Consider the following 11,521-nt stretch of genomic DNA (forward strand, 5'->3'; position numbering starts at 1 on the left):
TAATAAGATTTCCAGTCAGTTTCTTGTCATCCACTGACAGTTCAATGATTGCATGAACCATGGAACATTTGGGGGCGGTGGGAGTTTTTAAGACCACCTCTGTCCCACATTCTCTTCTAGTGATGTCAGTAGGATGAACCAGAGTCTGAGTGTGTGTTTGTGTTTTAAATGGAGCCTCTCGGTCAACCGCAGTCTCCCTGAACCCTAACCTGCCTGGATCAGTAGCTGAGGTCAGACAGACGGCAGTGAAGGTGCGCAGGAAAGAGAGATTGAGGATGAAACCATATGGGCCGTGCTCTTCTCTTCACCCCGTTCAGCTACAGCCTCCCACAGATCAGCTCTTTGTGTGGCTCCTTCAGGGAGAGATAGAAAGTTTGAAAGACCGAAGACTACCACAGAACTCCGATTGTACAAGCTAACCGGCTCTCCTGTCTTTGCTTATGGAAAATCAGTAAAAACGAATGAGAAGGAGTGGAAATCTAGGAAGGAGAAAGAAAAGAGAACGTCACAAGCAGCGCTCTCCTCAGACCATTTCTCCATAGTCGACCTAAACAAGCCAGTGACAGGTGTCACAGTTTAATCGTCCCCCATTTGCTTCCTCTCAATGCCCAGTGAGTGTGTCACGCTTAAATCCATCCCCCCTGCTCTTTCTCAATGGCGTGCTGGTGTGTGTCAGTGAAAGGCCTGTTTGAGGCGCTGTCACAGGTCTCCAGGGGTCAGACGGATGAGCTGCCCTGCTTGTATGGAGTCAGTGAGGGAGCAGATATTCTCTGAGCAGGGGGTTGACATCTCTCTTTGCGACAGGGTCCCATTCAGCCTTATGAGGATGGCACTGACATGCATCTTCTTTCTCACTCCAGCATGAACACAAACTGTCAACCGATTCCTGCTTCTCCAGCTTACCCTTTTTTTGTATTTCTCTTTCTTATATAATAATGCAGTGGATGATGTGAAAGATGCCCCTCGTGTTGATACTAACCTGTATCGCTGTCTTTGTTCTGCGGAACACAAGACATTTTTAGAGAGTTTCAGAATATTACGAAAGACAACAGGATTCAGACTCTTCAGGTTCCAAAAAGGACATCCATAAAATCAGTACAACTAACTGGTATATCTGAAGTGACGACATAACTTTGTGAATTCAAAACAAAACATTGATCAGTCTACGTTAAATATGACAACTGTGTTACGTCAGTCATCTGGGATAGTTTCCCTATTGACTTTCACAGTATGGACAGAAGCAATTTAAGTTTTAATTCTTTAAAAGTTTTCCTGAACTTTTTTCAATTATTATTTTCTACTGTTCTTTGAGGTTCACTTATAATGTCATCAAGATTTTTACATTAAAGAAAAAAAATATAATTTTGAAGTCATAGTAATTTTGAAGTAATTATCTTTACTCACACCTGTGTTGTGCTATATTACTGTCAGATGCAGTATATTTAGGCACAGCATTGTCTTTTAGTTTCAGTCTTTCTGAAAATTCCTGCATCAAAATTGTGCCTGACATTTTAATCAGATGGAAGGCGATGCAAAAACTGTTTTTCCACAATTTGGCATTACATGGTGTCTTCAGAGCCATTTGGTTTTGCTCTCAATTTGCTTTCTACATGTGTGTATCCGTGGCAGGGATGACACTGATTTTCTTCTTAAGAGGTGGTGTTTAGCCATGTGTCATACTGTCGTTTGGCAGATTGACTTAAGCTGTATTCAGTTCTGAAACTTACAGGATGTTTTTATAGTACAATGACATCTTATTTCAAGAGATCAAGTGAATTTTAATTTCTCAGTTCATGACCCCTGTAAAATATCTTCTGTTGTGTTTCCTAGAACATCACCCTACTTTGTAACAGCGTGAGAGTGAGTACATGACTTTCTCCTTAAATTACACTGCTTCTAAAAATACATGTAAAATGCTTACGATCAATACAGACCATGCTGTTGTCCAGCAGCTGGACTGGAGCTCCACCGCTATTCATACGTGTAGAATAGAATGTTTTTGTGACCGTGTGGGTGGGTCATTTATGGGACCCACATATCTGTGGTTTTGCCTCAGTTCTGACCCCTGGTTCTGGTAATTTACACCCTGGGAGCTCTTTTTTTCATCCGTTTGCATGGATTGTATGTTTCTGTGTGCAGAACGTCTGGCTCTAAAGCAGATTTTTTAATTTTTCCTTTTTTTTGATTATTACTGATACATATTGTTATTAAATAAATATTTATAAATATACTCTGCAGCTAATCAGTGGCCTAGAAAGCAACTCACGATGAATCACTTCTACAAATGTAGTCTTATTTGCTTCTTATTTTCTGGTCTGCATTTGGAATCTTTTTATTTTAACACTGTTTTCATGCACATAGCAACATTGATGTGCACATTCATCTTTTTAATGTTTACAAATAGCTGCATGTTAACTGCAGACTTAAATACTCAATGTATTATTTAGACCACATAGCTGACAACTAAGTGATGAGGACAGAGAATGGGGGAGCAAGCGGGAAGATGCATGACTGTGACGTTTTGGACAGTGAACTCATCCTGGCCCTGGCGCACGCTGGCTGACCTTCCTCTAGTTAACAGCCAGAACCAGACCAGGTGTAATCACTTTCTCCAGCCTTCCGCCTGTCTTTCCGTCCAAGGGAGAGAGAGAGTAAGGGAGTAGGGGGTGGGCCAGTCGAGTGGCCTCCGGCCGACCCTGCTCGCATTCCCTCAGAGCCAGTGGACGATAAGCCTGACGTTTTCTATCTGTCTCCCTCTTTCTCCCTCTCCGTCTCTCGCAGGCTCAGTTAGTATTGGCAGGCCGAGGGGGGGTTTGTATGGTAAAGCAGTAAGCCTGTGTGTGTTATGCATGTTATACATGCTGGAAAGCGAGGGAGAGAGATAGATGGAAGGGGTGAGCTGACCCTCCAGTAACCTTGGCTTTGGTCCAGTCAGGGAGTCAGGCGGGATCTAAAGTCTGAGCCCCTCACCCTGTACCACTTCACCTTCTATTCAGATCAGTCCCGCGCCAGGGGCTATTCCCTCACAGTAGAGCACAGGGGTACTGAAAAGAGAGCCTGGTATTATTTTCCCCCTCTCTCTCTTTTTTTTTTTTTCCTCCCTACCCCCTGTTTTCCCCTCTCCATTTTTCTTTCCTCATTTTCTCGTTCTCCTCCTCCCTCTGTGAATTTCTACGTAAAGGCTTGAAGGAGAGGTCATTTTACCGGTCTTGCCTCTTTAATAACCTCCATTTCAACCCTCATCACCTTCTTACCGGAAAGCGCAATGTGTTGTAGGCCATTTACAAATGCCAATTTGTTTGCCATTAAGTAATGTAAATAGGATTTGGTGAATTCCATCGGGATAACAAGCACCAACCTGACCCTTAGTTTCATTTTGTTTTGTTTTGTTTTTTCCTCAACCTCTCTTTCCCTTTCTTTGGCAGCTGTTTATCTGTTTGTCTTCATGCTGTGGTGATCATGAGTAAGCAGTATTCAGACTGTAGCCTTTTGGTGACCCTGATCATGAGGGCTATCAGAGTTCACGTCCATAGACACAGCACCACGCCATCACCAAAAAAGCCTTGATCAGATTATATCGTTATTCATGCCCTGTGAAAGGGGGTAGGAGTTCTGTAATGCTGGTTTATTGTCTGTCACCACACCACATGCACAAACACACACAGATCCACATTCCATCTTCATTTTCTTACAGCAGCTGTAAGAGTCGTTTTGATTCGTCCATTTCCTGTAAGCCTTAAAAAGGCTTTTTCTTTTAAATGTGAACGATGAGACACCCTCGACACCAATATGATTTCTGGAACCCGCCTCGACAAAAGACACTGTGTGTCATGCTGGTAATGAAGCTGTTTTGAATGTCCTTTTCATATTTCAGTGTTCCACAGCATTTCATCCTGTTTTAGCACATTTTGGAATAGATCACATTAGTCAAGTTCCGAAAGTAAAAATCCAGTTTTCTTCAAAGGCAAAGTGCTTTTTCTATGCTGGCTTCTAAAACCTTTTCACAAGCTGTTATTTCAACTTTTTTCTTTTAAGGAATTGTCTAAAATCACTATTCCTGAAAAAAACTACACTGGTGTGTGTGCATGTCTCGAACTTCACTAGGTCTGCGTTTATTTGATCAGAACTAAGTAAAATAGTAAAACCAAATGCTGATTTGGAAAGGAACGTTTGAACACTAAAAAGCAGTTGCGCTGCTCAAAATACTTTTATGAAAACCATGGGTGTCACTTTCTGCTACATGTGTGGACATACAGTGAAATGAGATGTTTTGTCTCGCAGGACTACGGTGCTACATACTGGTTAACATAAGTAACATATAACAGTGCAAAGAAAACTATAGAGCTATACAACCATCCATACAGACACTATAAATACTATAATTGCTATGCCTAGTTTACATACTATAATTATTGTACCTATTTTAGTACACATATACAAACTGAGACTGTACAAGAACTCTACATAATACTAACTATTAATGAGCAGCAAATGAAGAATTTATTGAGGGGGGAAAAGCATAATTAATAGTTAACAAGTTCTAAAGCGTTATGCAAAACCACAATGCATTATTTCATGAGTAGTTCCAAAAAGTAATTATTTGGAAAAAAACAACTTTTCTTTTTAATCTTTTGAATATTTACTGTCACTTTTGATCAGTTCTCAATGATTAGAATTTTCCTGTAATGTAAAGGAAAAAACACAAATCTACTGTGTATATCTTTGAGTAATATATATCAGTCTTGAGTACATTAGATAACATACTGTATGTAGATCAGGCATAGTACATTATTTTGACTACATGTATTTAAGAATGTTAAAATCTTTCTTTTAAATCCTTTTTTTTCCTGTTCTGTGCACCTCTTCTTGCACATCACAGACTGTTTGAGATTCTTGCTACCAGCTCTTAGCTCTGACTGTTCTGTCACACTGCTGCTCCAGCAATAACTTTTACCTTGTCGAAATCCACAGGAAGGTAAAAGAGAGGTCATGTCTTCACTAGGCCAGTGCCAAGTTTTCAGTCTAACAGTTATTAATTACCACCAGCAACACCTTTAAAACGTGTATGTTTAGAATTAGACAGTGAAACTGAGCTCATCTTCCACCTGCGTGACATTACTGCTCATCCATAGATGTTGTTCATATTCTTAGATGATCTGTCCTGCATTTGTCAGAAAGGGCTTGTGACTGTTTTGTTGTCATTTTGACCTGGCAATAACTCTCTTTTCTGAATGGACAGGAAGTTGAAAGTGAGGCCACCTCTTCCCCTAGGCTAGCGTAAACGCTGTCAAATGTCAATGAATTACAGTCTGTAACTCTATTAAAATAAGTGTCAAAACAAGTCAACCAGAAGGTCACAGAGAGTATACAGAGAGACGTGCCAAGTCAACTCCTTTCTGACCCAAAGACACTTTATGTAATATATATTTATACATATTACATATATATATATATATATATATATATATATATATATATATATATATATATATATATATATATATATAATTACAAATATATCGTTATGCTTTATATATTTATAGTTTTTATATTAAAATATCATTTAATATTGGACTTTTTATACCTTGGGTAATTCTTCTGTCATAGTTTGTCTTCCTATTTTACTAAGATTTCAGTGAAGCAGGTTTTTTTTTTTTTTTTTTTAAAGATTTACTTACGCAGCTATTTGAAATCTTTAAATGTTTCAGAAATGAGACTGTTTTGCATTCTGTGGGATTTAGCCACTTTCTTCAGGTCTCTGTGACCGTTTCACCACACCATAACCCCCGAGATAACTCTTCCTTGTCTGAAGAGGACAGGAAGGTAAGTTTGAGGCCAAGTCTTCCCCAGACTATGGCTCCTCAGACGTTGCGGCCTCAGGAAAAGGGCTGTTTTCACTTGTCCCAGATGTGGCTTGCTAACAGAGCGAAAAGGACTGATAACAGAACAATGACCCGAGTGGGGTTCAGCATAGAGACAGAGTGTATCAGCCACCTCAACCATCGCCATCTTGACCACCCACTGACCCCAACCTCATTCATGCGCTTTGGACCTGCTTAGAGTTTCCTCAGCAAATGTTCATTTTGCTGTTAGAGATTAGCAGTGTCCTGTAGTGACTTGTCCTATACACACCCAATAGGAGTAAAAACTCTGTATCAATTAAGTGTTGTCAATGAGTTAAAAAAGGTGGAACCTTAATCTCATGAACTCTGTATCTTGCGTTCTGTGTTTGTTTTAATTTAGACATAGAGATCCTTGTACCCTAATCGAGTTACAACGGTATACTTTGAATACTCATCTGAAATCCTCTGAAGCTCTTTTGAGATTTGTCCGGTCTTAATCATGTAGGTCTCTGCTTCTCCTAATGTAATTATATGAGCCACTCAGTTGTGGCACAGCCCCACCAGCATCCTAGCAGAGTGGACCAATAGTAAGTGGTCATTGTTCATTTTTAAACTTAGATTTTCCTCTTTTCAGAGTTCAGTGCAGGGTGAATTCTATTTGAATGAGAGCATCACTATGCCTTGCTCACTCTGGAGTTCAGCTCAGGGTATGATCTCTTTTTCATACACCCCTCTATATAGACGTACGTCACTGTCACTGTTTTGACATGATAATATGCAGCAAAATGTTTATCGCAATTAAAGGATAGTTAATCCATGAATTCTCATTCTTAAGGCATGATTTACTTATGTTGTTCCTGTATAACTTGCTCGCTTCTGCAGAACACAAGAGATGAATTTCTGAGGAACATCTGTATCAAAACAAGAATAGATACAAAAAAGAAAAGAATAAAAAACTATTTTTCAACATATATTATTTTGCGTATCATGGTAGAAAAACTGTTAAATGTTTGGAGTGACATAAGTAAATGATAGCAGAATTGTTTTGAGTGAGCTATGCCTTTAAGGTTGTGGCCAGATTGTGTTTCGATTATTACTTATAATAGTAACACTTTACAATGAAATGGTATTTGTTAATGCATTATACATTAGAAAATTTTAATGGATAACACTTCAATGGTATTTATTAATCATTAATTTTTTTCCCCCACAATTTTTAAACTCGTAATTTTTAATCAAAACAACCTAATCATTTATAGTCTTTTTAAACCTGGCCGCTTTCATATCAGCTATAAGCTTGCATTGACATAGAACAAAGTCTTTTTTTTTTTTTTTGGTAATGTAATTCACTCAAATGTATGTAACAAGTTGAAAAGATCTGTTGCAATTTGTACAATATTAATACCGACCTAGGTTAATAAATGCTTTAAGTGTTTTTTTTCTATTGTTAGTTATATACCCAAATTACCAAATTACCCAAATTAAATAATTTGAAACTTGTAAAGTTCTGACCATGTTTCTACTCTATTTTTATTCCCTTTCTTTGACCTGTCTCATCTGAATCCTGCACAACTACTCCCTCTTCTCCTTCTCCTGCTCTCCCTTGCTACCTCCTTTTCCTTTCTCTCTCTATCATTTTTCTGTTACTCCTCCACATCATCTTTTTTTCATTATGAACCTTTTTATTTTATGATGTTTTTTTTCTCTTCTCTTATTACATCTATTGTTTTTAAGGATGTAGCACTATCTGGTCATTTCTGTATTTTCTTTGATATATTGATCTGTTACCAATTATTTGGATTTATCTATTTATTATTAACACCAAGCATTTCTGCAGACTCTGTTTATCTTCTCCCTGATTCTATTTAACGTAAAAGTTAAGAATATAATCAAAAATGACTGGTGAAATTCTGCAAGTTAAGTGGCAGACACCATGGAGAAAATCAACAGCAGTTCTGAATATGAAAACAGAATGCCGAAAAGTTCAGCGGATGTGGCGGAACACGAAACTTGAAATTCAGTCTTCATGCTTTTAATGTGAAACTAGCCACAGCTAGACAGACCTTCTTCTCAAACCTTATAAATACCAGCTTAAGCATCACTTGCATTCTTCAAATTCAGATTCTCTCTGACCGCAAATGCAATGAATTCACTTAATTATTTTCTGAGAAGATCAGTAATATCAGTAAAGTAATTGGGACATCATCTAGTGCAGAGATCACACACAATCAACTGAAATTTCAAAAAGAAGTTACTATGCCTGTTTTTGAAGTAATTGATAGGAACGTTTTGGAAGAAACCGTGCACCATCTTAAATCGTCAACCTGTTATCTTCACACACTTCCCACTGTTTAGAAGCAGATCTGTGGTGAACACCTCACTTCTTTCTGGGAATTTTCCAAAATCTCCTAAGTCTGCAGTTATTAAGCTGCTTTTGAAAAAGAGCAATCCTTATAACATCATACTGAGCAACTACAGACAAATATAAAATCTTCCTTTCATAGGTAGGATTATCGAAATGGTAGTTTTTACTTCTTTTACTTTGAACAACTTCTTAAACACAAATGGATACCTGGACAATTTCCAGTTTGGTTTCAGAGTGCATAACAGCACAGAGACAGCACTCATTAAAATAATAAATTTGCTTTAATTCTGATTCTTGTAAATAATATAGTAATATCAGTGCTGATACTGCTAGATTTTAGTGCTGCGTTTGACACTGTTGACAGTGGACACTTAGAAGGGAAAGTTGAGTATAGGAGAGCATAAGTCTAAGTGGACGTCTGTGACATGCAGAGTCCCACAAGGCTCAATTCTTACACCGCTCCTGTTTAGTCTGTATATGCTAAGTCAGATAATAAGAAAAAATCGAACTGCCTATGACAGCTATGCTGATGATACCCAGATTTACCTAGCCTTATCTTTAAATGAGTATAGCCCTATACTGGCTTCCAGTTACATTTAGGATTGATTTTAAAGTACTTTTACTCGTTTATAAATCAATTAATGGTATAGGGCTTAAATACATTGCAGATATGCTCACTGAATATAAACAGACCAATGAATATAAACAGATAGAAACTCATCTGTTTGGTTGTGAATTTGTTGAATGAGCACTGTGCTTCGTCCGAACTGACTGCACTTTATTTTATGTGTAATCAGTTTTTAAATTAATTTTAAATACATTTTTATATCATTTTGTATTTTTTTTTTATTCCTTGTTTTTATTGTTGTGATTATTTAAATAACTATTTTACTTTTATGTAAAGCATTTTGAATTACCACTGTGTATGAAATGAACTAAAAACTAAAACTTGCCATGTCTTATTTCTCTTTTAGTCTTTCTATTGTTTTGATTGACAGTTGCTGTTATCTCCAGCACTGGTGCTACTAGAACTTTACCATTTGAAAGTGTTTTTTGACAGAAAAGTAAGCACATGTTCAACATTGTTAATCCTTGATGATTGACATGAGTATCCTTTCCCAGCAGTTAAGAGCGTGTATGTTTGCATTTCTGGACACTTTGGCGTAGATGGAGCCTCAGCCAAGATAACCTCCATGGATAACCTCTGACCTCTGTGTGCTGCTACTTTGCAGACTGAAATATGGCTTGAGAAACAGGGAGCCACTTTTCCTTTTTTTTCAGTACCCAGATACCGTTATCATTTTCCTCCTGATGTTGAATGATGCTTTAGTTGCTGCTCCTTCCCCTTTTTACGTTCCATATTCACATGATGCAGAGCCATGGATAGCTGAGCAAAGTGTTTTTGATTTCAGACCTCTCTGTTCATTATCTGCACATGTCATTTTTAAGATAAGACTCGTTTATGACCTTCCTTCGTAACATTTACAGATTTCCCATAGAAACCTCTTGAAGAGGCCAACAAAGATCTTCCTTGATTATTCTCTTGATTTCAGTTGCTTTATTTATTTTTTGCTGGCGTCTTACTCTAAGACCACTTGAAGATATTATGAATGTCATGCTCATATTTGCTCCCAGCAGACCTTTACTGCTGCCGTATCTGTATCGGATTTGCTCGTCGTTCACATTTATGACCATGCACTTGAGCCCATTTGCTGCGGTTCAAATCACGACTCCCATACCCCAGCCCATTGTGACTCATCCTATCTTTAGTAGACTTTTAAAAGACATTTTTATTAAGACATAACCTGAAGCTACTCCGCCAGATGACTGAGTAGGACCTTCTGAATATAGGGACAGCCACGTATACGTTTCACAAAATTTTACTTTGGCCTCTTTTTCTAGTTGTTTTAGGTGCGGGTTATTGTGATTGCTTGCTTTACTAGGCTGGTCTCTCTTTTCCGTGCTGGTTATTATCAGTGTTATCGTTATTCAGTCTCAAGCTTAACTGACTTTGGCCTGCGTGAGCCTGTGGGGCTGACGGCCCAGTTCTACAATGCACTAAACAACGCTGAGAGCCAGAGGGCAGCCAGAGGTGAGAGGAGAACTAACGAGAAATGGAGTGAGAGGAGAAGGCGTGGATGAAGTGATAGTGGCAGTGATGACACAAAGAGAACAAAACACGTTAGCTTTAGTGACTAGAGAACACAAAACTAATTGACTTCGAGGTTAAGAACGTTATCCTCTCATCTTAGTTTTCTTTCGTTTAAATAGGAGCTCATTCGGGTTGACCTCATTAAGTCGTAATGAATAATTGTACTTCATCGGCTGGTTGTTCACAAGCCATTGTAGGTGGCTACTAGGTTACTGGGGCATAGGTGATCATTACATAACAAGCTCCCCACCAGAGCATTTTTAGATTTATTGCAACAGTGAAGTGGCAAATCAAACCTTGTTTTTCCAGAACGCTGCCAGAAAGAGCAACAAGTCTAAGGGGAGAAAGGAATAACATGGCAGTCAATTCCCAACACCCCCGGGCTATTAACGAGAATAGCTATTCCTGCCGCGTTCCAAACAAACAAGTGCGACGGTCGGAATAACTGTTATAAGCTCTTATCCAAACGGCCCGGAGCAGAGCGGGATCGTGTTGGCGAGGGGTGACGCTGAGGCTGAGGGGGAACCGAGAGCAACACATCAATGTGCAACGTCATCTTTTCTTTCCTCCCTCCCTTTCTCTCCATCATTCTTTCTTTTAGAAGAATGAGAGGAAGTGATAATCCAGCGCCTGCCCCCATGCCCCAGCTCCTCTCTAGCATGGCTCTCTGTTTGTTCAGAGAGGGGCCGATAGCACTGTCGGGGGTCACGCTGAGGTCAAAGAGAGAGACAGAGTGGAAGTTCATTGGGAGGTGAAGGCGGGGCGGAGAGGCAGAGCGGAAAGGTGAAACCCGGGTCATGGACGAGTTTGACACACTAGCTTGCGCTATGTGGAATGCAAGTGCATTCAGATTACAAATGACAGCGGCAAAACCTGGCCCCTCTCTCTCTCTCTCTCTCTCTCTCTCTCTCTCTCTCTCTCTCTCTCTCTCTCTCTCTCTCTCTCTCTCTCTCTCTCTCTCTCTCTCTCTCTCTCTATGCCTCTCAACCTTTCTCCCTTGGTGGGTCTGTGCAGAACATGCCAGCGGGAAGAAGAGAGAAGAAAGGAACAAACAAGATATGAATGCAAATCCAAAAAGCGCTTATCTTACGCAGGTGCTTATCTGCCATCGCACAGGGTGTGTGCATGATTTGAAAAGCAGATGGTTTAAGTTGTTGTTTG

General features: G+C 39.2%; 1 protein-coding gene across 5 annotated transcripts in view; it reads left to right on the top strand.

Annotated features, from left to right (window-relative positions):
• The window catches only part of exoc6b (exocyst complex component 6B), an 80,418-nt gene that overhangs the window by 59,384 nt on the left and 9,513 nt on the right, over positions 1–11,521 (top strand). The window lies entirely within an intron of this gene.

Source organism: Puntigrus tetrazona, chromosome 7 (assembly GCF_018831695.1).
Source record: "Puntigrus tetrazona isolate hp1 chromosome 7, ASM1883169v1, whole genome shotgun sequence".
Taxonomy (NCBI): domain Eukaryota; kingdom Metazoa; phylum Chordata; class Actinopteri; order Cypriniformes; family Cyprinidae; genus Puntigrus; species Puntigrus tetrazona.